General features: G+C 47.2%; 1 protein-coding gene across 3 annotated transcripts in view; it reads right to left on the bottom strand.

Moving 5' to 3' along the window:
* The window catches only part of Klhl29 (kelch like family member 29), a 294,244-nt gene that overhangs the window by 104,823 nt on the left and 164,061 nt on the right, over window positions 1–25,360 (bottom strand). The gene's annotated exons all lie outside the window — the stretch shown is intronic.

Raw genomic sequence — 25,360 nt, 5'->3', positions numbered from 1 at the left:
TAGTGCTACGAGCAAAATGGAGAAAGTTGAAAAAATGGGTAATGTATGCACTGGAATCTCCTATTTGTTTATGTCCTCCTGGGGAATCTGTTTCTGAGTTGAAGGAAAGTCTCATGTTGTATGCAAGAGAGGCTTTAGCCCCATATCCGAATCTTCCTGCCTCACTCATTCAGTAGGAGATGTCAAGAATCAGATGTGCACTAAGGAGGCACATTCCCACAAGGGCAGGGTGTTTCCCTGGACACATGTGCTCCTACTGCTATAATACAACCTCATGTATTCCACCATGGAGAAGGATGACTTTGTGCAAGGTCTATTTTCTGTTTAAGCGTAAACCACTGTGTGTGACAGAACTGTGTAGCAGGGTCCCTGCTACACAATCCCAGCAAGCCTGCCAGCGACTCGGCTCTGTTCCACTCTAACCCCATTACCAATGTGCTTATGACATAGGCTCCTTGCTCCCCCTCTCTGGGGACACAGCCACCAGGACACAAGATCTCTGTTTGGAGATCAAGTCTCATCAGAGTGGATTGACAGCAGGGGGTCTAGAGGAGAATTCAAGAAAAGCCCTGCCGCAGGAAGCTGGTGTCATTTAAATCAAATACGCTTTGAATTTGCTATCAGCCCTAAGGGATGGAATATAGATGCGCTATCAGGTCCAAGCAGTTGGCATGCCTAGCCCAGGGAGTACCCTAGGATATGAGGCTGCTGCCCTTCTCTGCCCTTCTCCAGGTCCGCACGAGGCTAGTAGGCAAGTGTCTTCTATTATATATAATACAGTTCAAACTACCAATGGGCCTAGCTTCTCCATGGCAACCCCAAACAGCTTGTGTATTTCACAAGCTATGCTGGCAGTAAATGTGGAACCATGAACCCGTGTCCTTGTGACCAACAATGGGAAGTATGCAAACATCTGGTTACTGCTTGTGAGGATGAAGCCAAGCCCTGGGAGGGCCATACAGAGGCCAGGGAGAGTGATTTACAATCAGGGTTTCACAGTATGTGGATGGGGCACACCTCGTGTACCCAGGAGTTCACAATTTACAATCTCCCCATGGGAGATGAGATAGGAAGAAAAATGGGAGGGGATGGGAGTGGCACTGGGGGAGGGGATTCCATGAGATTCTGGGAGACCGAACGATTGCAGAGCATCTGGATGAGTCACTTGCTGTGTTGAGCGACAATGCCTCTTACAGGGGCAGGGCCTCTGTCCCCTCCATGTGCATGTACTCAGTCATGCCCACAGCCTGGCTGCTAGCAGGTGTCTTGGCCTTCCATCCTTCTTGTTCCTCCTCCCTCCCTCCCTCTCTCCCTTCCTTCTTGTCCAACACCAGGACTTGAATTGGGTATTTGACATTTTACTCAATAGCTGGCTCTCTATCACCTCAGCCACTCCACCAGCCCTTATCCTCTGAATTTTTCTTCTCTATTCTCTGCTGCTGGTCAGATTCCAGCCAGCCTCCAGCCCCAAGGCCTAGACAGAGGCGCCTGCCTACCTCCTATACCTTGGCACAGAGAAAGCGTGTGGGAGGAAAGGAGAGGGGCTATGGCTGGAGCAAGAAATGGTAATTAGGGGTTTCAATCTGTTGCTTAGATTTCAGTGGCCTTGAAAGACAATATGCAGAGACTTCCGTTTCCCCTGTAAAAACGCCAGCCTTGGTGGTGTTCCGTACTGAGTAAATGGGGTCACACATAAAACAAGCGAGTGTGCTTTCCACACTCTGGATTCCTCTTCCCTTGGGCCCTCAACCCTGCTTATTTCTGGGCACCGACATGAGGAACCAGTTAGGAAAAGTGTTCACCAGAACAAGTTGACAGAGAAAGTCCACCAGGACGTTCCAAGCGCTCCGTCTCTGTTGTGGTAAACGATGACTTTAATTTACAAAGCAGACGAATACTAAATCTTCATGAAATTAAAAACTATATTATTTATGTGAGCGGAAACGGAAAATGTTCCATAGCTAGCAGCTATCTTGCTTTGTAGGAGGAACACTAAAATAATTAAAACCACTCGTGCTTCAGTAATAAATAATGATAATAAATAAATGTCCTGACCTTAAGCGAAAATATAAAATTAAAACCCATTTGGTATGTAAATTCATTCAGGACGCTAGCGCGGTTTCCCAGCCCAAGACGGTGTGGAATGGCGGGAGCGTTCACTACATGAATTTTGAAAGGAAAATCAAAGAACAACAGAATTGTGTGTGTATCGACTCATTATTCTGCTTTAATTCCATCTAATGCTGTGTGGAGCCTGGAGGCTGGGACATTAATTTCCTGCCTTTTCTGTTTCACCAATTCCTTGTGGAGAGCAGGAGGAAAAACTTCACTCCTGAAGGCAGAAATCAGGGGAGGCCTGAAAATGGCAGGAGAGGCAGGCGAAGAGGCACAGAGACTTGGAAGGCCTTTTTATTTTTATTTTTTATTTTTCTTTACAGAGAGATCATGAAAAGAAGCAGGCACAGCCTGGCAGTGTGCTGACTGGGGTAGGCCCTGAAGTGTTTGGATTAGAAATGATCCAGGGGGAACAAAATGTCCCTGTTTTGGGTCCAGGTGGCAGCTATTCCAGGACCCAGAGGAGCCGGGCAGGAAGTCTGTGGACAACCCTGACTTCAGGAAAACACCAATCGGTTCCAGATGGAGACGCCCCCAACCCCTCATAGCCAAGTACTCAGATTTACCGTGAAGTCACTGAATGTTCCATGGAGCCCGAGGGTCCCTGAATAAGGCTGTCTAGTAACTACAGGGCAATGTGCCCAGCAGAAAACATCACACACTGCCCGCTGTTGCTGTGGAACACACGCTCCTCCAAGCGCAGCCCCCTCCAGCCCCACAGTTCAGTCTCACAGCTACCTGGGGAGACACAGCGGAGATGGCTATTCCCATGCGCCAGGCATGTGAGGAAGTGGCAAGAAAGGGATCCAGAACCCTGCAACAGGCTGGGGCTCTGCAGTCAGGGATCTCTAAATGAGGAAGGAGGAGGCCCCAGAAGGACAGCTTGTGGGTGCCAAAGGCTTAGTGGACACATCTGGCCACAGGTGTGTCCCGATTCTCCCCATCCTTATTCTAAAAATCGAGGGTCCTCTCAGAATCCAGTGATTCTGAGCTGTGGGGGACAAGGTGGTGAATCTGGAAGAACCGCCGTGAGAAGGGCTTTCCCAGAAGTCCATTCTGTTTTAGGTGTCAGAGTAGCAATCGTTGGCGGGGTAGGCTCTTTAGATCACCCTGGTCCTGACCACAAAGCCCTTGAAAAGACCTTATATTGCCTCTCTCCTCACCAGTGTCCCACAGGAGTGGTGGGAGATGCCACCCCATGTGAAATAGGGACCCCTACGGCCTGTTCTCCAAGGGCTCTCAGCATCCTGGGTAGAGGAGCTGGAGTCTCAGGGAGAGTGATGGGCCTGCACATCCATTCAGTGCAGACCCTGAGTCTCCCCTGGCAGGACTCATCATTCTTCCAGGAGGAGAGCATGGTGGTGGTGGGGGAACCTAATGTAAGTCCCCCACAGTGTCTGAATGGTTCCAGGCCATTCAGGTTTGTAATCAAAACCTTGGGATCAATGACTGAGTTTCTTCAGGCTTGAATTTGACACTGGAAACCATTGAACAAGGAACCCCGGGGATGGAGATATTCTTTCTCTAGCTCTCTTGATAATCTCCAGGCCTAGTATCCCTGGGAACTTGGGGCAGCCCTGCTCCAGCCAGAAATCTACAAGATACTCCAGTACGAGGGAGGGATTAAGGGGCCTTCATTGCGTCTCCTTACTAATTTTGGTACGGCCCAACAGTGGACACACAGACAAAGACAGTCACAATGCACCTGAAAGGAACAAGTGGGTAAAACAATCTTAAATACCTATGAAACCAAATGGGGAAAATCCCTAAGAAAAGGCTGTGAGGGGTCAAAGTTTCTAGAACAATGTGCTTAATGGCAGAAGTCAGAGCCCCCAGACCGCTGTGGTGGTGAAGCGATAGCCCATTTGGTCCCGCAGGTTTATAAAGACCTTTCCTTCCGCTTGTTCCCTGATGGAGTTCTCCAAGTTCTCTGCTCCTCTCTTTGGGACTAGATAAGAAAAATTGCTGGCATGTCTACTGTGCAAAGGGAACTGATTCTTCCAGGACAAGAGCCTCTTTGACTTTCAAGCATGGCTGACCTTGGGCCTCACAGGGCCTGAGTAGCCTTTATGCTCCTCAAAGGCCCGGGCCCACTGCCACATGGACCTGAGCTTTTCTGGGCACTCTGACCAGCAGCTCCCAGTCCTGGATCTCCTGAGCTGTACAGAACTCTGGCAGTTGGCCCAGAGCACGGATGGCAGCTCTGACAGTTGAGCCCAGGATGGGTAGGGCTCATTTGTGAGACCCTTTGAGTCTTAGGGTCATAGTGCCTTGGAGCTCTGAGACTATGACCCCTGATACTAAAGGGACCCAGAACATTTGTCACCAAGTCTAATGACTCAGTGTCTACCATGAACCTGAGTCCTTCTATGGAGCCCCCTGCTTGCCATAGGTTGGCTGGGAGTTTTTCTTCCACAGAGGTGAATGTAGTCTGGCTAAAGTAGATGCTCAAGAAACACCCAACATGTACTCAATCAGCAGTATTTACTGCTGTTGGCCCAGAGGATATGCATTTATCAAACTGGGAAAAGCTGGGAGGCACAGGCAGGCAGGTGACTGGAATGGCTGGGAACAAGAGTCCTCATTTCTCATTGGACACTTACCAATGATCCACATCTAATAGTCTCAGGAGAGAAAGAGAGGAGTGAAGAACAGAGGAGAAGGGGAAGGAGGAGGGAGGAAGGAGGAGAAGGGAGGAGGGAGAAAGAAGAAAGGAAGGAAGAGAGGTAGCCTCAGAGAGAAGACTTTCTATTTGGGGAATAGGAAGGGTGTTCAGCATTTTCTTGTTCAAGAGGTGAGTGACTCACATGTAGGGATGACGAGGATGCGTCAGGAGCAGGAAGGACTGGGGCAAAGGCTGGATGACAGTGCTGAGAATGTGCCATCCCAGGGCTGCCTTACACAGATGTGACTGTAGATGAGGGTAGAGAGATGAGTCTAGTTTCACTAGGAGTGAGAGGTGTTTTGAACAAGGGAGTGCAGGGGAAGGAAGGGAGACCCATTTAGAGGCTTTACTGTGATGCAGAGGTGGGGGTGAGCAAGGACTCGGACCAGCCCAATATCTGGGGGATGGTGGCTCAGGGTTCCACCTTCAGGATCAAAAAGGAAGGAAAGGTCTGGTGCTGGTGGCTCATGCCTGGAATCCTAGCTACCAAAAGGCTAAGATCTGAGGATTACAGTTTGAAGCTAGCCTGGGCAGGGAAGTCCATAAGATTACAGTTTGAAGCTAGCCTGGGCAGGGAAGTCCATAAGATTCTTATCTCCAATCCACCACCAAAAAAGCCAAAAGTGGAGTGTGGCTCAAGTGGTAGAGGGCTGGCCTTGAGAAAAAAAAGCTCAGGGAAGCATTGAGGCCCTGAGTTTAAGCACGCGCGCGCGCGCGCGCGCGCACACACACACACGCACACACACACACACACACACACACACACACACACACACACACACACACAAAGAAGGAAAGATGGAAGAAAGGAAGCAAAAAAGAACAAAGGAAAAAAGGAAGGAAGGTTAAGGAAAGAAAGAAGAAAAAAGGAAGGACCCAACCTAAGGCATTTTGTTATAGCATCAGGAAGTGACTAAGACACCCAGATGTCCACAGAGCTCCAACTCATCTTCTTCGACTCTGTGTTCAAATATCACCTAAGTATATGTCATAAGATGCCAACACATACTCTGACACTTTTTTGTTTGTGTAACAGAACTTGCACTGTCTTGACTGGTTCTCTACCACTTGAATCACACCTTCAGTCCCAGCTTTTTGCTGTCTAATGGGAGTAACCTGACGCTCTTCTCACTTTCCTTCTTGGGCCCCTTTATTATCCAAAATTGATTTTCCATTGAGATTATTTTGTAATCTGGCTCCATCTACTTGCAAGTTAACTCCATGAAGGCAGAGATGTTTGTTCCTATTCCTGCTTTCATTCCAGTGCCTAGAACATAGAAGGTGCTAAATCAGTATTTGCTTATATAGTAAAGGACTCAATGGGTGTCCTCTGGTGGTCCTACCTCCATCTCCACTGCATAGCTCTTGGCCAGGACCACTGAAGGCACGCCCAGGTGCTGGGCTCCAGGAGGCCTGTACTTCAGATGGCCTCTGAAGTTTAGCAATGGCAATGTAGCCTCTCTGTGGGTGGGGAATCTTAGCAGGCGCCTGGCCACTGTCTGGCCCTCACATAGGTCTGGAGAGGAATTCAGAGCCTGGGCAGCAAGCCTGGAGTGTGGATGGAATTTATTGCACCAAAGGTTCCCTGAGTTTTAAGGTCTTGAATCGCAACCCACATACTTTGGCTGGGTCAGATTAGAAAAAACAACACATATAACCCCTCCCCCCCAAAAAAAACCTATGAGAAATAATCTGGAGGGGAGCTAGAGATGGAGAGTGAAATGGATAAAACATGTGGGTCAAAGCTGGTCAAAGCTTGAACAAACAGAGCAGGAAGGAGGGAAGGTAGGAGGGAGGGAGGGCCCACCCCTCCCACCCAACCCACAGCCTTAGTGGAAAATCAGTTTAGGATGCTGCTTAGGGAGAGGTAGACAACCCCCAGAATATGAACATCCTTCAAGGATGAGCTCTGGATAGTACCAGGGCATGTACAACTTAAGAGGTAGAGAATGAATAAGGTGACAAAAGGTAGGAGAGGACCAGGAGGCCCGGCTATAGAGTTAGTCCTGTCATAGATGCTATGTGACTTTGGACATGTTCTTGCCTTCTCTAGGCCTCTTGTTTTTGTAAAGTGAGGAGCGTTTGATCGAGCAGACTCCCTTGGGCAGGACTGGCTGAATGCCAGCTGTGTATCTTTGCAACTTGTCACAACATGACATGAAGTAGAACGGATGTTGATGGTTGTTCAGTATACAGCTTATACAGCTGTACATGACAGCCTCATTTGCCCTGCCCTAACAGATACCAGCACCCCCTTAAAAGCAATGAGTCACACATCTGAGAAGGTTCCTCAGCAAACTGGGCCCCTAGATTTAATTTGATTTCTGGATTATAAAGTCTCTAGCTGGCTGCTTGAGCTGGTGCATCTTTGCTCAACTCAAAACACCTTCTAAGGCAGAGAGGCAAAAGGATCTTTCCTGCAGGCCCCAAATGTGCCTTCTTCTGAATCTTGCACTGTGGCCAACAGAGGTGGTAGGAGTTCCTTTGTGGGGTCCTGAAGTCAAAGATGCTCAACTGGGCTCCCACAGGAAAGGCAACCTGTGAATGAGGCTGCCATATTTCCCATCTCCATGTAGTTGAATGTCCCGCAGGCCGAGGCTCTTTGCCTGGACATGCCCAGGTGGCTCTATTAATAGACCAGCTACAAGAGCGGTTCCCATTTCACTTGTACTAGATCTGCCCATCCCTGTGGGGACAGCTTTCTTGCAAAACAAACAGCAGAATCAATATTTCCTTCACCATGGGTGGTATAAGGTCTGTGGATTGCAGGTCAGCTTCTCCTCTACTTTTGTTGGTCAGGCTTGAGCCCAGGAAGGGAGGCTCAAGGGCCACCAGGGCATTTTCTGCCTCAATCCAGCAATTTGATTACATTAAACTTAGCATCTTCGAAGCCTGTGTCAAAGCCTGTGGGGTTGTCAGGAAGATACAGCCTGTGTCCTGAAGACACAGGTGATGGCATCTAAACCAAGTACACCACAGAAGTTGGTTGCGAGCTAAGACCAAAGGATCAGGGCTGAAGCAATCACTTTTGGACACAGTCTTCCCCTTCATTAGGCCTAACTGCAGAGTTCTGGGTGAGATGGCGCCTCCTAGAGGCGAGGCTGCTTCAGATTGGGCCAGCACAATTTCTATGGGTTTGCTGGGGATAGTAAGGCCTGGAACAAGCTAGTCCTGGGAGGAGCTGGGAGCTGGTGGCTTACACCTGTAATCCTAGCTACTCAGAAAGTTGAGATCTAAGGGATGAGGTTCAACGCCAGTCTATGAAACTCTTATTCAGTTAACTACCAAAAAGCCAAAAGTAGAGCTGTGGTTCAAGTAGTACAGCTCTAGCCTTGAGTAAAAAGCTCAGGGACAATACCCTGCCCAAGTTCAAGCCCTTGGAATGGCACATACTCACACACAAAAAAGCTGGGTGCTGATGGGTTACGTCTGAATCCTAGCTACTCAGGAGGCTAAGAGATCTGAGGGTTGCAGTTTGAAGGTACCTGGGCAGAAAAGTCCATGAGACTCTTATCTCCAATAAAACTATTCAGAAAAAGCTGGAAGTGGTGCCATGGCTCAAGTGTTAGAGCACTAGCATTGAGTACAAAGAGGCTCAGGGAGAGCACCCAGGCATTGAGTTCAAGCCCCAGGACTAGCAAAGAGAGATAGAGAAGTCTTATAGACCACAACTCCAGAACTTAAATTCAATACAAGCTGGTGGGAGAGGCAATGTCTGGGACTTTACCTCTGTGACAAACACTGCAGGAGTTTGTAGACAGAAGTCCCAGACCAACAAGCTGAGGAGCACAAGAGTGACGAGGGGATCTTAGGGCCCAGATAGGGGAAGTACTATTGCCTCTGAGTGGGACGAAAAACCACTCAGAAGAGAAAACAGACTTGCCTAATCTCCAAGGTCCAGACCCCAGAGGAAAGACTTGGGCAGGCCAGGTGGAGTGAGGTAGGGGGTGGGGTAGGTGTGGAGGTGCTGAGGCTTGTTCCCACAAGAGCAGGGGTTCTTCCCCCCAGCAAAGTCGTTGGCCAGGGCCTCACCTGGCCTCTCCACAACTCAGTTTCCCTTTATGGCCAGCTCTGACTGTGCCCTAGGGTTTAAGCAGAGATTAGGACACTCACAGGAGGCATGGTGTAAACCAGGCCTTACAGAACTGTCCGAAGTCACTGATACTGGCAGGATGGATGAGCCGGGGCAGGATGCAGAAGATAGGAGTGTGGGGAGAGACAGGGCAGTAGAGAGGCTGTATTAGAAAAACCATCACAGAGCAACCCAGCAGAGGACGTGCAAGGAAACCATCCCAATGGTGCCAGCACACAGGCTATTCCTTCCTGAGCCCCTCAATTCTCAGTCAATTAGAAACCAAATCAGTGTCCCTACCCTCATGTCAGGATTCAGCGAGGAGCAGGAATGAGAAGGACCACACAGACTTTAGACTCTGGACACGGAACAGCTTAGCCGGCATGTTTTAGGATAATAAAGGAATCTAATGGAGAAGCAGTACTTCCTTCCCCCAGAGCTTCGATTAAACTCTGGAATATGGGTGACACGTACACTGCGGAGGACACAGCACAGTTAGAATTCTGCCAGCAAACATTCTAAAATATTCATGAAACATGGGACCAGGCCTGACTGTTAACACTGCAACTGGTTCCCTCCAATGGAGTGACAAATGGGCACCAACCACTGTCATCTGTCCCTTTGATCTTTCCAGGTCCCTCCAGGAAGCAGAGAGGGGACTTGGGGAGGGGGGGAGGGGGAACAGAGGGGGACTGAAGCTGTGCTCTCCTGGTGACTTAGATCTCATGTAAGAGGGAGAGGGAATAGTGCATTTCTTGACTATGAGGCAAAAATCATCGATTCTCTGGGTCTCCATCCATCAAAAGTGATTAGTAGGGGACCTGGGCGATTCCGGGCCACTCTAACCTCTTTTGTGAACACATCATTGTTATATACACAAATCTCTATGAACAGCACAAGCAAAAAAGCACAAAGTCTGAAAGAAAAAAAAAGGAAGCAAATTGACCTTCGAAAGAAAATAAGGAAGAAAAGAATGAAATGAACTCCTGGCTGCCTTGGTTAAGAGCATCTTCCGGAGCGTCTCACCACGCTGAGATGGAATCACAGTGGAAAATTGCTGCAATTTAACAGGGCGTCTAATTAAAAGGAACGACATGAAAGGCCTTTTCTTCCTACTCTGGGTTTTGCTTCTTTCTGTGCAGGGATCAAAAGTATGACAATGCCAGGACAAAGAGTTATATCCCCAAACAATGAGAAGTAGCAATAGCAGCTACTGAATTAGTGGTTTTTATAGCCTTCTGTCCAACACATGAGGCTGAGGCTTGCTGTTGCCTGCTGCTGTGTGAGGATCTGGGGTCATGGAGAGGAATGGGACAGGGCAATGTCCATAGGATACCCATGGGAGTTTAGACAACAAGACACCTCAGTGGGTGCTAATGTAGAGGTGCACACTGCCATAGGAGGGTGTGGGGACAAATATCCCAAGCAAAGGCTGCTTCTTAGTCTCAGCACATCTTCTAAGTGGGAATTTCCTGAGAGCATCCCATGAGCCTTTGAGAAATTATACACACACACACACACACACACACACACACACACATACATATACATATACATATATATACATATATATATATATATATATATATATATATATATATATATTGTGGGGAGGAGCAGTCCTGGGGCTTGAACTCAGGGCCTGGGCACTGTCCCTGAGGTTTTTTTTTTTTTGGTTGGTCGTGGGGCCCTGAGATCTTCAGCTCAAGGTGAGCGCTCTACCACTTGAACCTCAGCACTACTTCCGTTTTTTTTTTTTTTCTCAAGGCTAGTACTCTACCATTTGAACCACAACATCACTTCTGGCATTTTCTGTTTGTGGTACTAAGGAACTGAACCCAGGGCTTCATGCATGCTAAGTAAGTACTCTACCACTAAGCCACATTCCCAGCCCTAGAAAGTGACAATTTTAATGAGAGGAGTGGGGGGAGTGGACTTCTCAATTGGTATTGGAGTTTCTTTTTGGGGTAAGGAACATGTTCTGGGACTAGGTAGTAGTGATGGTTGCACAACGTCACGAATGTTTGAAATGCATTGCATCTATACTTAAAGATGGTGAATTTTATTTTATTTTCTATGTAGAGCGTTTTTTTTTTTTTTTTTGGTCGGTCGTGGGGCTTGAACTCTGGGGTTGGGTGCTGTCCCTGAGCTCTTCAGCCCAAAGTGAGTGCTCTACTGCTTGAGCCACAGTGCCACTTCTGGGTTTCTAGTGGTTTATTGGAGGTAAGAGTTTCACAGATGTTCCTTCCCGGGTTGGCTGTGAACCATGATCCTCAGATCTCAGCCTCCTGAGTAGCTAGTATTACAGGCGTGAGCCACTGGCGCCTGGCTAGAACACTTTTTTTTTTTTTTAGATCAGCTTTAAGTTGAGCTCTGCTTACCATAAGCATTTCTGAGCATTGAGACAGGGGTCTCCAGAAAGGCCAAGCTTTTTCTAGTCTTTCCACTCAGTCCCATTCTACACAGACCTGGCCCATGCTGGGTTTAAACATGGGAGATGGAAGAAGCCCATCCAGCCACATCACAGCTGTCCCCCTCAGAGGCCACCAGGCATAACTCCCAATAACATATTTTCCTGAGCTCTGTCTGCTCTAATTTTAAACTGTTTCCTTAGGCAGAGGCACTAACATACTGCTCCTCTCTCGAGGAGGGGCTGCTATTGCTTAGAAGGGTGGCTGGTTGGTGGGCTTGGCACTGTCTCCTTCCTGTCACCCTCTGAAGCCTTCCTCTTGCTTCCAGTTACATATGGGCCTCTCTTCCTGGCAAGAGAATTCACCAAATCAAAAAATCTGGGGAGGATGGCAGGGGTGGGGTGGAAATAGGTAGGCTAGGAGGAGAGAGAGGGAAGTGATGGAAATGGACAGTGCTCCCCCTGGGTTTGGCAGAGATGTGATGCCAGATCACTCCCTTAGATGTGAAGTTGGCCACCCAGCCATGAACTCCTCATTTGAACCGCCCCCTTCCCGTGACTGCAAATGTTTAGCTTCACCTTCATGTAGCCGGCAGCCGGCAGTCCATCTGTTAACACGTTGGCCAGACCTGGGCCTGGTGGCACAGAAGTGACCCAGAAGTAGGCATAATTCTCTCTTCTAAATGTGCTTAATACCATCGATAATCCTGTCACATAAATCTCCCAGTTAGCAGTGAGCTGCAGCTATCACCGTGAGCCTCCAAGAATCTTTCAGTACCGGATTCCACCTCCTGTCATCTATCTCCTCTTAGGATGATGTTAGCTGCCATGTTGCTGAGCCCTGGGGAGAATCGCCCAGCCCTTGCTCAGCTTTGATTCCCAGAGCAATCACTTTTCAATGAGGATGAGGTCACTTGCTCATTCCTCTGGCCTTCATTGGGGCCTGCTTCGTGTTCTATGCATATGTGTACTCTGTGGATGGCCCTGGCTTTGCTGAGGGAATGGTACCATGGTTCATGCTTACTACACTACTGCTTTCAAAGGTGGAGTCGAACTTTCTAAACCGAGTGTTGCTGTCCTCGGATTTTCTCTGTCCCCAGGTAATTCCCGCTAGCTCAATTCTCAAAGCAGGTCTCAGGATTTGCTCTAGCAAGGCCAGCCAGATAGGGCTTATAATGTTGCCAAAAGCCAGGAAGGACATGGTGCACTCACACTATTAGAATCTTCCACCAAAGAAATTACACTCAAGTTGTTAAATGATCAGCACGAACGCGGGGCTCAGACAAGGCTTCCTAAATGTAGGACTCCTTGTGCCCAGGGTTCCTTGTTCTAAACCCCAGAGGTAGAAGCTGGGAGGGTTGTGCCTTCCTCCAGAGGCACCATACACAGCTTCGTGTCCAGGCCCTGAGTGCTTCAAGAATAAATATCCTCTGAGCAGTGCTGATGCCTGCCCCAATATGGTTCTGGGTAGCCAGCAACAGCTGGGTAAACAAGGGCTCTGCAATCTAATTCCATGCCCAGACTCTGGGGAGCAATACAGGAAAAACAGCACAGACTCAGGAGGCTGAAAGGAGCCTGCCTGGGATCCCTCATCTTCTGAAACAGGCCCTTAAGCCCTGGCTGACATTTGGGTACGGTTTCGTCTAGGTGGGTGTGTGGGTGTACCGAGGCCTTCTGTCCACAGAGGGCCCACGCTAGATCAGAGGTTCCTCTTCCTTCTGGAGACGCATAATGAGCTGCTGGAAGTGACCCAGTCAAGTAGTCTTTGATGTGACCGAGTCCATGAAATCTGCCACATTTTTTTTGTTGTTGTTGTTCTCTTTTCAATTCCAATGCAATAGAGAAACAGATGGCAGCAAAGAGAATTTCTTTCTGAATGAACACTGGTGGGAAGAGAAGAGTGGTCAGTGCTTGGAGCTTTAATTTGGCCTGTGTGGTATTTCGATTCTGAGTTTGATCGCGTGCCTTCTGTGAGGGGAACAGCCAGCAGGGAATGCCATTGCCCATTTCCTTCCTCCAGCAAAATTAGAAACCCACTATGGATTCACTTTAAATGAAGTCCCCCTCTCCCAATTCCCTGCCTTGCACTTCTGTGCAGACACCACACATGCAGGGTACACTTCGTGGTCCCAAGGGATGCTGCTGTAGGTAGTGAGAGAGGGACTTAGCGGGTAACTTCCTGAAAGTTGGCCAAATTGGAACCCAAACATTCTGAGAAGCAGACTGGTGGCTTTTAGGAAGCATGTTCCCAGAAAAGGAAAAAATATGAAGGCATTATTTCAACACAGCAGAGAGAGGGCAGCGGGTCAACTGTTCTAGACTGGGACTCAGCCCTGTGTAGGTTGGCCTTCTTGGAGGAGATGCAGGAAGGGACACTGTCATGGGTGATAGTGTGTGAGTGTGTGATAGTGTGCTAGGATGATGTAACAAATGGCCACAAATTGAGTGGCTTTCAGGATAGTTCTAAGGCCTAGAAGTCCAAAATCAAATACTTGCTAGGCCAAGTTTTCTTTGTGGGTCTAGAGGAGGCTCCTTGGCTTGGGACAGCATCACTCAATTTCTGCATGTCTGTGGCAAATATCCCTCTCCTTTCTCTTAAGAGCACTGTCCTTGGATTCAGGCGCCACCCTAATTCAGGATAATCTCCTCTCCAGATCCTCATCTCAATTAAATTTACCAAGATTCTATTTCCAGCAGAAATATCCTAGGGGGACACTTGTTGGGTGACCTTCTTGCCTGCACAGCTGCTCGATGGATGGTGGGCTGGCCTCCCTGAGCCAGGTGTACAGGTGTAAACATGACTGAAGTCATATTCACATTCTAAGTGGATGTATAGGGTAGAGGAGGCATTATTTAACCTACTACCTGGAGAGTGCTCCAAGAGTGAAACCTTGCTTTCTCATCATTTGAATGCTTTACAGAAAAGACAGATTCCTTTGGAAGTGGCCTATCGTAAAATACAGCTCCAGTCCTTATCTGGATGGGATGGGGGAGCAAGGAAACCCCAGGAAGTTTACAGATGAGGCAAGAGCAGAGTGGAAGCCAAGAGTTTAGACCACTAAATTATGTCTTTAGTCTCCAACTGGACTGGCATTCAGAGGTCCTAGAGGGCAAAGAATAGCAAGTAGCTCCCAGTCCTCTGAACCACCCCCATATGATCACCCTGAGCTGTGGGGACCTTGCACCTTCTCGCCCCTCACCCAACTCCTGGTTCAGTACTGGCGCTTAGAAATGTTAAATAACAATAATAATAATAACGCATCTGAGTGTGACGCTTTAATAGCCAATCTGTCATTTTCCTACTTTATTTCTGAGATTTTAAGAACGGTGCCCTTCCTGCACAAAACATCAGGGTGCATTTATATTAAAAAATGAAACTAATTAAAATGTTTGAAAACCATAAACCACCCTACCATAAAACAGCAGCAGCCCTATTTTTCCAGTCTAAAAAGATTTTTCTTCCTTGTTTTGCGGCCTGCCTAATGAGCAAAGTCTTGGAGCTGGGAGAAAGTGGAGGATGGAGGGGGCTGAGCCACTACTGCACAAAGCCTCTGTTTCTTGGACCCAACCTGATACCAGAGCGAAGCAAAACGAGGTCAAAGGACTGGACTAGGCTGGTAGGCAGGCTGTCCTGAAGACATGAAGAACTCAACAGACTTCATGAGTTTTTCAAAGGCAGAGCTCAGAAAGTAAACACTGGTGCTAAGAAACAGCCCTGAATCCTAGCACTGCCCTCTGTGCTCGTGGCTGTAGTATGAGGGGCATGTCCAGTCATTCCCTGGGGCTGGGCATCTCTGTCCCAAATGGGAAGTGGTTTTCACAGAAATCCAACCCAAATCAGCGGGCCATGAGGACCTTCTAAGTTAAGCAAGTATGGATATTTGCTGGATAGTGAAATGGAAGAGTATCCACGTGGTGGTGCTCAAGATGGTGGGAGGAGCTGGATGCCGGGGGCTCATGCCTGTAATCCTAGTGAAATCTGAGGATCTTGGTCCAAAGCCAGCCTGGGCAGAGATGTACTTGAGACTCTAATCTCCAATTAACCAGGAAAAAGCGGGAAGTGGGGATGAAGCTCAAAGCTAAGAGACAGCGCTCAGGCCCTGAATTCAAGCCCTAGTGCCAGAATAAAAAAGAAAAAAAAAAGGTGGGAGGGAAGGCAGGGTGGGCAGGAAGGTGTGGACTCAAGGGAGGACCAATCATACACACACTAAAAGGCTAAAGCTGACTCAAGTTGTGCCACAACAGAAGGTGTCTGAAGATGCCATCTGAAGAATGCCGTGGAAGCCAGCAAATCATCATGGTTGGCATGCTTATGCCCTCTATTTTCTCAGATGTGAGTTCATTGCACACAATTTCTCCTTAAGATAATACTTGTATTTGATATACTATCACCTGCATTTATTGAGCATGGATTGCTTTCTTCATTAATGAACTAGATTTTTTTTAAAAATTAGAATATCCTTAATTCGCATGGAAATCCTGGGAGGTAGTACTGCTGTCCCTAGTTTAGAGATGAGTTAGATGGGTCTTTCAGGTCATGCTCTGCCTTACCTGGTACTATAAAGCCACACTCACACTCCAGGTAGACTCAGCTGTGTCAGAGCTGGGACTTGCAGCTGATGCTCAGCTGGGATGAGAAACATGAGGAAGGCGAATGCATGGAGATGAGAGGTGAGGCTGGGGGAGGTCAGTACAGGTGGGATCAGCAAGGCCTTCCGTGATTTTATCTTCAGAGCACGTACGGAGTGACTGCATATTAAGTTTTCTTTGGGTGCAAGGAGAAGGGAAGATGGGCAGCTGGAAGTAAAGCTATCTCTGTTCCTAAGGTGAGATGTAGTGAAGGCCTAGACAGGCAGTGCGATGGACTCCAGAACTGTCTGAAGGTAGACTGCTGATGCCTGAGGACAGTGATGATGAGTGTGGCCAGGAAGAGAGACAAGTCATGGTGGTCTGGCCCTTAAGTTTTGTACAATTGGGTGGATGACGAGCCTGTCATACAGGAGGAAGGGCATGCATGTGCCTGAGGATATAGATGTTGGAGGCTCCAGGCAGATATCCTGGGAAAGAATTGGGAACTAGAGGCACGGATTTTGGAGGAGTAAGTCTCTGAGTTCAAATCTCATTTCCTGTTACTATAGCACTGAACAAGTTCCCCCAGACTGTCTGAGATTTAGTTTCCCCACGTGGGGACAGCTGTAGCCTTACCCATGGGACTGTTTTAAGAAGTAAGAGGAAATGTGTAAAGTTCTTGGCACAGTGCCTGGCCCTCCATAAATGGCTTAAGAAGCAAATCAGAAGATAAGAATAATAACTAAAACACAACTATAACTACAACTATTAGCAAACAGAATGTAGGTCACAGGCCAGAACTCTTGGGGAAGCAGGTTCTGTATTTGTGATCATGAGGCAGAGGAGAGGATTTCTCATTTCATGGAAGCACCACAACTGTTCCACAAAAGGCCTTACTTAGGGGTTTCTTTAATCAGGGAGGTGCTACATGCATTTCAATATGTATTTAATTTATCTGTGCAATGTCACAGGAAGAAAAAGAGACAGGCGTGGAACTGCTTGGAAACAAGAATACCACTGTGGAAAAGCAGAATATGAATTTCAGAAGTGCACAGCCTTTTCTTTTTTTTAAAGTACAGCAAGTGGATTTCCATGACTACACCTTCTACCCATAATTCACTTTGAGAATCCAACACATATTTACTGAGCACATAACAGGCAAGCGTAAGGTACTAGCAATTTAAAATCTAAGACAAGGTCTTTTGTCTCAAGGACCCATGTTCTAGAGAGAGACAGACAAGTAGAGAGGGGAAGGCCAGACAATGAAGGTCACGATCAAAATAATAACAGATCATGCCTACAGAGTACATCCTACATATGGCAGCAAAACCTTTCCCTTGTTAATTCAATTAACCCCTCCTACAACTCAATGCAATAGACAAAATTATGATCCAATTTTATAGAAGAGGAAACTCAAGCCTCCGAGACTGCAAATATGGTAAAGATCACACAGAAAGTTATAAGAATCAGGAATCAAACCTGGGCTGTCTGATTAGTCTAGGGTCCTAATTCCATTTTGGTGCTGGAAAAAATTGAGTTAAGTACTTATACATCTGGTGTGCAATTAGGATCCCATCTGGGATTGGTTAACGATCATTTTACTCTGTAGGTAAAGAAACCTCTTGGCCTTGGCTGCCTCTCAGACCACAGCCACCTCCTTCCTCTTCTCTCTTGTTGCCCTCAGGCATGCCAAAGGACAAAAGTCAAATGGGAAATACTAGAACGAACAACACTTGAATAACAAGAGAAAATCACTCCATTTACCAATGACCAGATGTTTCAGAATGGGCACATGGTATTTCTTTAGCCCTGAAGTCCCTAGACAGGCAGAGTCACACAAGGAGGGGATTCTGAGCAGTGAAAGCCTGAGACAGGACATGGTTTACCTGTCCTGCCCAGACCTGAGGACATGCAGACTTGGAGTTTCCTCTCCAACTCTTCTCTCAGATTGTCTGTGGGGGGACAGCCACACCTCTGCTCCAGCTAAGCTCTTGGAATTGAAAACAGAAGAGAGAATCTGGCTCCATCTAGGCCCAAGTGACACTACCAGCTGAAGGTGAGGAACCAGAGAAGCTCCCTTCTGTCTTGCATCTTGGAGCCTGGGGAATGTGAACAGAGAGTCAGTAGATGGCAGGACAGCAGGCTCAGAGCTCACCTGAAGAGGAGTGTTGGGAGTCTTCCACCCAAAACAAAGTGGTGGGTGCTCCACTGACTGCCTGACCTCAGGTGTGTGGATACTCAAGTCTTTACTATAAAGAGGACAAAAAGTGGGGGTGGGTAGCAGTGACAAGGGGGTTGCTGACTCAGTGATATCACCAGAGGCCATCAGGGCCCCACTGTGAAGCCAAAGTTCCAAGGATAGGAGGCTGGGGACACAGTATCTAGACATAGTAGAGTGCTAATGTGGACCTGACTAATTTCTGCTGGGTGGAAGGGAGAGGTTCATCTTGTGAAGCCTGCAGACCTGCCCAGTATGGACCATCCACTTTCCCCAAGGCCGTGTCAATCAAGTGGCCCCACTAACCCAATGAGGGGACTGCTGGAGTCTCAAAAATAGATCATCCCAAATTCTGAGCACAGGTTTCTTCCTCAATTATTTACAAAGCACGCGATGTGGTGAAATGGAATGTAATTCACAACGCCTTTTAAATGCCTCTATAACATAATATTCACGATATTCCCTCCTAATCTCAGCAGATGACAAGTTGCCACTATTGAATTCCTATTAATATGAATTATGGGTACAATATATTTTGCCTAACATCATCTCTTCAGCCTAATATTGTGAGGGAGTTAAAAAAAATCACACCCTCAGCATGTTTCTGATGGAAGAGGAGATGGTGGATTCCGAAGTCAGCCTTGTGTTGGCAGCAGGCAGGGTTCTAGAACCCTGGATGGTGAAGCTTCCTCTTCATTGTTTCCCTCTCAGAATCCAACTCATCTTCAAAGCAGGGGCAGATTCTACTTTGAGCATGGCAGGCCTACGTCTCTGGTAGTCTCTGGTATTCCAGTAGCATCCTGAAGAGATCCTAGGCCCAGATCCAGAGCTAGGTGGCCCCCTGCTGGCTTTGCGGCCCTGGACATCACCCTGGAGGTGACATGAAGTTGTCATGACACTGACCGTATGGGGTTGTGAGGAGAAAGTGGGTCTATGGGCTAATGGCCGGCTCATAGTGACACTCAGTAAACACTAGTGACCATCATGATGACTGTGAGGGGACATAGCTGGAGTCTGGCTGGCTAGCAGTCTCAACTCATCTCCAAGGTAGCTCTTTAGAGCTCAGGGTTTTTTTCTAAGCCAGAAAGGCCCTAGCTCCAGCTTTCAGGGTACCTGTGGAGCTGGTCATGCTGAACTTATGACTTCACACAGTACAACCAAGGTTCTCCTTGGCCCAGCATTTTGGGATGTAAATGAAACTAACCCCAAATAGGTCTCTAATAGCCTCAGCCTCTACCTGAACACTCCTGTTCCAGAGCCTGGGTTTCTTATTGTGCTTTTCTGACCTTGTGGCTGGGCAGTCCAGTGCCTGGCACAGCTGCTGTGGTTGGGGGTAGAATAGTAGAGTTTTCTCATTGGCTTTTCTCAGTGACATCAACCCCACAGTGACCCAGGAAACTCTCCTGGGTCTAGGCACTTCCTGTCTATACCTTAGAAGTTCTTCCTCATGCTCTACCACCACAAACTACAACTCACCTTTGTCTGTGTGGAGTAGTTTCAGCCTCCATTCTTGTCACCATGACTACTACTGTCATTACTTTTAATAGACATGTCTTGATGTGTCAATTTCTCCCTAAATTTATAGACATTACCTCTTTCTTTTTCTATAGCAGGACATTTATTTTTATTTTTTTAATGTGGTAAAATATAGAACTCTCATAAATTTGCCATTTTCACCATTATGAGGAATATGATCCAATGGAAAGTCATTACATTTATGATGACATGCAATTATCATTGCTATCTATTTCCAAAACTCGCTCATCATCCCAAACAGAAACTCTACTCATGCTTATAATTTCAGGGGTCTGAGATCTGAAGACTGCAGTTTGAAGTCAGCTTGGGAAATCCATGAGACTCTTACCTTCAATTAACCACCAAAAAAAGCTGGAAATGGAGCTATGGCTCAAGTGGTAGAGTGCTAGCCTTGAGCAAAAGAATCCTCAGGGATAGTGCCCAGGCCCTGTGTTCAATCCCTAGCGCCAACACACATACAGACACATACACACAGAGCTAAGGGACAGAGACTAGGTCCTGAGTTCAGTCCCCAGAACCAGCACATATTCTAGGTACATACACACCTATACACACACAGCTAAGGGACAGCATCTAGGCCCTAAGTTCTAGCCCCAGTTAAGCAATAACACCTTCTTTCCCCAACTACAGCCTCTCAAATCCCCAGTCTGTATGAACTGGGACATTACAAAGCAGTAAAGGGACATTCTTCTATTCTGCTTCCATGTGTAGGAAACAGGGCTCAGAAAACTGAAAGGTTCTACCCTGGGGTTCCTCAGAAGGTCAGGTGTGCAGTGGTCTTGAATCCCATCTCCTGACCCTGGCTTTGGTGTTTTTCACTACCAGGAGCTGGTATGTATTGCCTCCCCAGGAAGACACTGTCCCTAGTGAGGAAGAAGCTGGAGAGAAAAATCCATGAGCACAGTACTTATTTCCCTTTCCTTCCTGGTGCTCCTTTTTAAGTGTTTAGAAATACACAGAGAAGCCAGGGAGCCACAGCTGCTCTGAACATGAGAAACCAGGATTTTGCTGTGGCCCTGCTTCCCAACCAGGTGCAAGTCTGATGAGCAAAGTGAGTCACTCCCAGAGTATGGGTCTGCCGAAGCCCCCAGGTCCCCTCTCCAGCAATACCTGTGGACAGTTTATATAATTACTTCTAGAATGGAACCTGAGCAGCCTTAGAGCAGCCATCTCTACAGTACGTCACAGAGCAAAAAGAGACAAGCCAAGGCCTCAAGGCTCAGTGGTCCCTGGGCATCTTGAACAGTGTCTCTATCAACCACAAAGGTTGCCTGTTAGAAAAGTTGTGGTCTGTTCAGACAGGAATTGAAGGGAGCCGGTATCTAAGGGGAGTGGGACTGGACCATAGACTTTGACGTGGCTATTTTTTTTTTGGTGGTACTGGGGTTTGAACTTTGGGCTTTGACCTTGCTAGGTAGACACTCTACCATTTACGCTACACTCCATCTTTTTTGTTTTAATTCTTTATCAGCTATTAGACAAGGTCTGTGCCATGATTCTACTTCTGTCTCACTGCTTCCCCGTGTAACTGAAATGACAGAGTGCATCATCCTGTCTGATTCATTGACTGAGATGGGGGTTCTTCTTGCAAACTTTTTACTTCTTCATCTCCATCAAAGACTTCCTATATAACCTCTTGGTATTCACATGCTGTTGGTTTAGGTGTCTGATGAACAAAACTGCTTCAGTGGGGAGCCTGGAATTGTATCTCTGGGTTATGCCACTAGTATTGGGGGAAGCCAGTCCAAACGTTCGTTTGTTCAGTAACACATTCATTTTCCTGAGGCTTAGGCTGGTGGGACTCTCCAGAGCTCTATCTTCCTGGGCTCTGGAGCAAGATTGCCCATAGTTGTCTATGGTCTTGCTGGCTGATCTTGAAAAAGATCTGTCTCCTCCCTCAAGTGAAAGCAATAATAATGACATTGAGAGTTAGACAGAGGATTAGATAAGTGAGCTTAGGTAAAGTGCTTAACTAGTACCTGGGACAAAATAATAACTGTATGAGGAAGTGCAAGGGATCACATGCAAGTAAAGTCTGGAGCAAGTGCAGATATTTGAAGAAGACAGACAACTTCAGACCAGTATTTTCCTATCTCCACTTCCTGAGTAGCTTGTAGCTGGGACTGCAGGCTTGTACCACCGGGCTTAGAAGAAAATGGAATTCTTTAAGTAGTCCATAAAGAATTGTGTTCAATGTCAGTCTAGCCTGAAGTTGGATTTAGTCAGTGGAAAGATGACTCTGTACTCAGGATCCTCTTGTTCTCTGAGAAGCTCCCCAGGGTCACCTAAGGCAGATGCTGTTCTGAAATTGTAGAGGCTCACAGAACTGTCAGTGATACTGGGTGCCGGTGGCTCATGCCTGTAATCTTAGCTACTCAGAAGGCTGAGATCTGAGAATCATGGTTCAAACCCAGCCCGGGCAGGAAAGTCTGTGAGACTCCTGTCTCCAAATAACCACGAGAAAACCAGAAATGGCGCTGTAGCTCAAGTGGTAGATTGCTAGCCTTGAGCTGAAGAGCTGAGGGACAGTGCTCAGGCCCAGAGTTCAAGCCCCCTGGTATGGACCAGGGCTTGCCAGTGTACCAGGAGAGCTGTTAAATCCACTCCAACAAAGGAAGACATACCTTTATGAAGGTGCTGGCCCATTCTTCATACTCAGTGGGAAACAAAGTGGACTTGTGGTCTTCTGAGGATAAAATAGGGCACAAGTAGGGGACAGGGGATAAAAGACTTCACCTGAGACACTGGAGCCTCAGGAGCAGGTCTTGGTAGTTAGTAGGAGTGTTTCTGTTAAGGGTATATGGCAGTCAATGGTTTAAGCCAAGGGAGACTGTGCAAGAGACTGGCCTCTATTTCCCACACATGTGCCTCCAGTGCTCCAGCTCCAGACCACAGCCTTCTTTTCATGGAGATACAAAGCATTGTCCATATCCTCCAGGAAGCAGAGGGAAGGAGAGGCAGGCTGACAATCTCAGAATGCATGCTGAGGTCCTGTCCACACATGTTATTAAGTTCTCAGGACTCTTTTTTGGGTGTGTATGTGTCTATATTGGGGTTTGGACTCAGGGCCCAGGCACTGTCCCTTTTCTTTTTCACTCAAGGTTCTACTGCTTGAGCCACAGTTCCACTTCCAGCTTTTTGCTAGTAATTGGAGATAATAGTCTCTTGGACATCCTTGCCTGGGCAGGCCTTGAACTGTAATCCTTAGATCTCAGCCTCCTGAGTAGCTAGGATTACAGGTGTAAGCCACTGGCACCAACTTAACACTCTTTACTAGAGAAATGTGAAGTTGTGGCCTAGGGGTTCCAAACAGACAAATTCACAATGTAAATGTACATGCCACTGTGGGTTGAGACCTTAGTCTGTGTGGCACATGGAAGGGTTGAAGTGGGTGATCTACTCCCCTTCATCAGCTTCTGTCTGCAGGGACTTCTACCTGCATCTTCTCTGTGGTCATGCAGCGTGCCTTAGGAGAGAGGGCTGAGGCCAGAGTGAGCAGCTGTATGACACGCATGAATGAAGCAGACCAGAGATAGGCCAGTCTGTGCTTGGAAGACATTTCCCTCACTGAGAGAAAGAGAACTCTTAGAAACGGATGGTAGACCAACAATTCTGGGGTGCATAACATGATTCCTTTCTGTGTTTATTTTCCCAAGTTATTTCTGCCACTATGGTTGGGTTCGGTTAAATTCATTTATATGTTTGGCAGTTTAGACTTTGGAACATACTTTTCTTATTAAAAAAAATCCACAAAACTACATAGAGTGAGACTTCCAGATTAGTTCTCCAAAGCCTATTTAACTCACAATGTATCTAAAATACTGTCCTTCAGTAGTTGGGGGAAAGAGTTTAATTGCAACATGAGTAATTAAATGAAACAGGGAGAAAACCCATTACAGCCCAATAAGAAGATTTATGTTGATCTTGCACTGACTGGCTGTTCACAGCAAACCCAACCTAATTTAATTTAAGAAGAGACCTTTCTGAGGACTGATTTTGGGGGAACTACTGGGGATTTATCTATTAGGGAGAAAACTGTCTCTCTGTGGTTACTTTTCTTGATTTTAGGCTCTTCTAAAAGTTTTCCCGTAAGAATTAGGTGGAGTGTTAAGGGGAGAAGTCTGCAAAGGGGGTCTCCTTGGGGTAATTTTTTTTTTTTTTAAATCTAAGTGAGTAGGTTAGTATCTGTCTTTGTGTATGTCCAAGTCTATCCGGGGCGGTGACAAGATCAAGTCTAACCTTTGGGACGGACAGCTATGTCTTGGCCAGTGATAGGTTCTCAAAGGTAAATGCAACTTTTAGGTCCTCTGAGAACTACTGGCCAGCCTACTCCCTAGCAACAATCCTTTCTGGGTGTTTTATTTGACTCCTCCCCCAACCTCATCTCCCAGCTGGCATTCGGTGTAGACAGAATATGAATAAGACTAGGGTGTGAAAGTCTTGAGTCTTATAAGTCTATAATCCAGACTGATTCTATGCACCAGGCTGGGTAGCCAAAGTAATAGGTTAATCCTATCCTTTCTGCCTGAGGCACACAAATCTTGGCCAGAAGCTGGAGGGTGAATAACTATGCCTAAGTAAATGCAGCAGAGACCCTGGGGTATACTGTAAGAATAACCACAATTCTTCCCAGCCTTAGATGCTGCCCCTTGGCAATGTGGTATTTTACAGCATCCACCAAGAGGCAAGATCTCTCTGCCCACTCCTGGAGTCTGGCTTGGCAATGCCACTTGCTTTGGCTGACGGAATTTTTAACAAACATGCCTCAAGCTGAGGTGAGAAAAGCACCTGCACACTGACCTTGCTGTCTCGCTGCTCTTGGAACCCTGATCCACCATGTGAACAACCTGAGCCAGCCAGATGGAGGAGGAAAGGCCACAGGGAGAACCTCGCCTTGGCTGACCATCCAGGACACCTGTGAGTGAGATGACCCTCATCACTGGCCGTGGACAAATGAGGGCCCAGCAGAGATCAGCAAGCTGGCTCAGCCCAGAACAGACTAGCCACCCCACAGAGTAGTAGTGACGTCAAGTTACCAAGTTTGGGGGGCGGGTAGTATGTGATTATTGCAGCAAGACTATACATGCCTCTGGCTCTAGTCCACGATCTCTCTGACACCCTTACATTGTAATCCTTTGTACTCTTTTGTCCAGACTGTGGCTTATCTCTTACACACGAGAGGAAAAAAAAAAGACATAATCTCTTTTTTTTTACCCCTTACTTAGAAATTGAAGTTCAAGATCTACTCTCCCGAAAGTAAGCTTTGAAATGGGTGCTTTGGAAATGTGACACTTTTCAATTTTGTACCCACGTTGTGACTGACAGATGGGTTTTACGTCAATGAAGATACAATCCACACCGTAAGTGCGACTTCAGGCACAGGCGAAAGCCATTAGCTCTGTACGAAAAGGCACACGATGTCTCACAATGCTTTATCCGGCCGATAATTTATCACCAGGGAAATCACAAATACTCGTTCATGGAGCAAGCCACAGCCTTCTGGATAAAATCATTCCAAGTCTGGAATGGTGAAGAGGGATTTGAGTCGTTCCCCCAACCATCTCACTCAGCAGCCTTTGCTGTTCAGCTTGAATGCAAGAGACAGAAATATGCCCCCACCCCCCAACTCATCCATTCACAGATCCCAGAACCACAGGGCAGCCAGGATGGGGCAATATCCCCAGGGGACCCTGAGCATTCCCTGAAAAGCAGCAGTATTCAGGGGACATGGACGGATACACACACACACACACACACACACACACACACACACAC

This window comes from Dipodomys spectabilis, unplaced genomic scaffold, assembly GCF_019054845.1.
Source record: "Dipodomys spectabilis isolate Male_0828 unplaced genomic scaffold, ASM1905484v1 ptg000210l, whole genome shotgun sequence".
Classification (NCBI taxonomy): domain Eukaryota; kingdom Metazoa; phylum Chordata; class Mammalia; order Rodentia; family Heteromyidae; genus Dipodomys; species Dipodomys spectabilis.
Note: the sequence above shows the minus strand (reverse complement) of the source record. Positions and strands in the feature narration are given on the sequence as shown.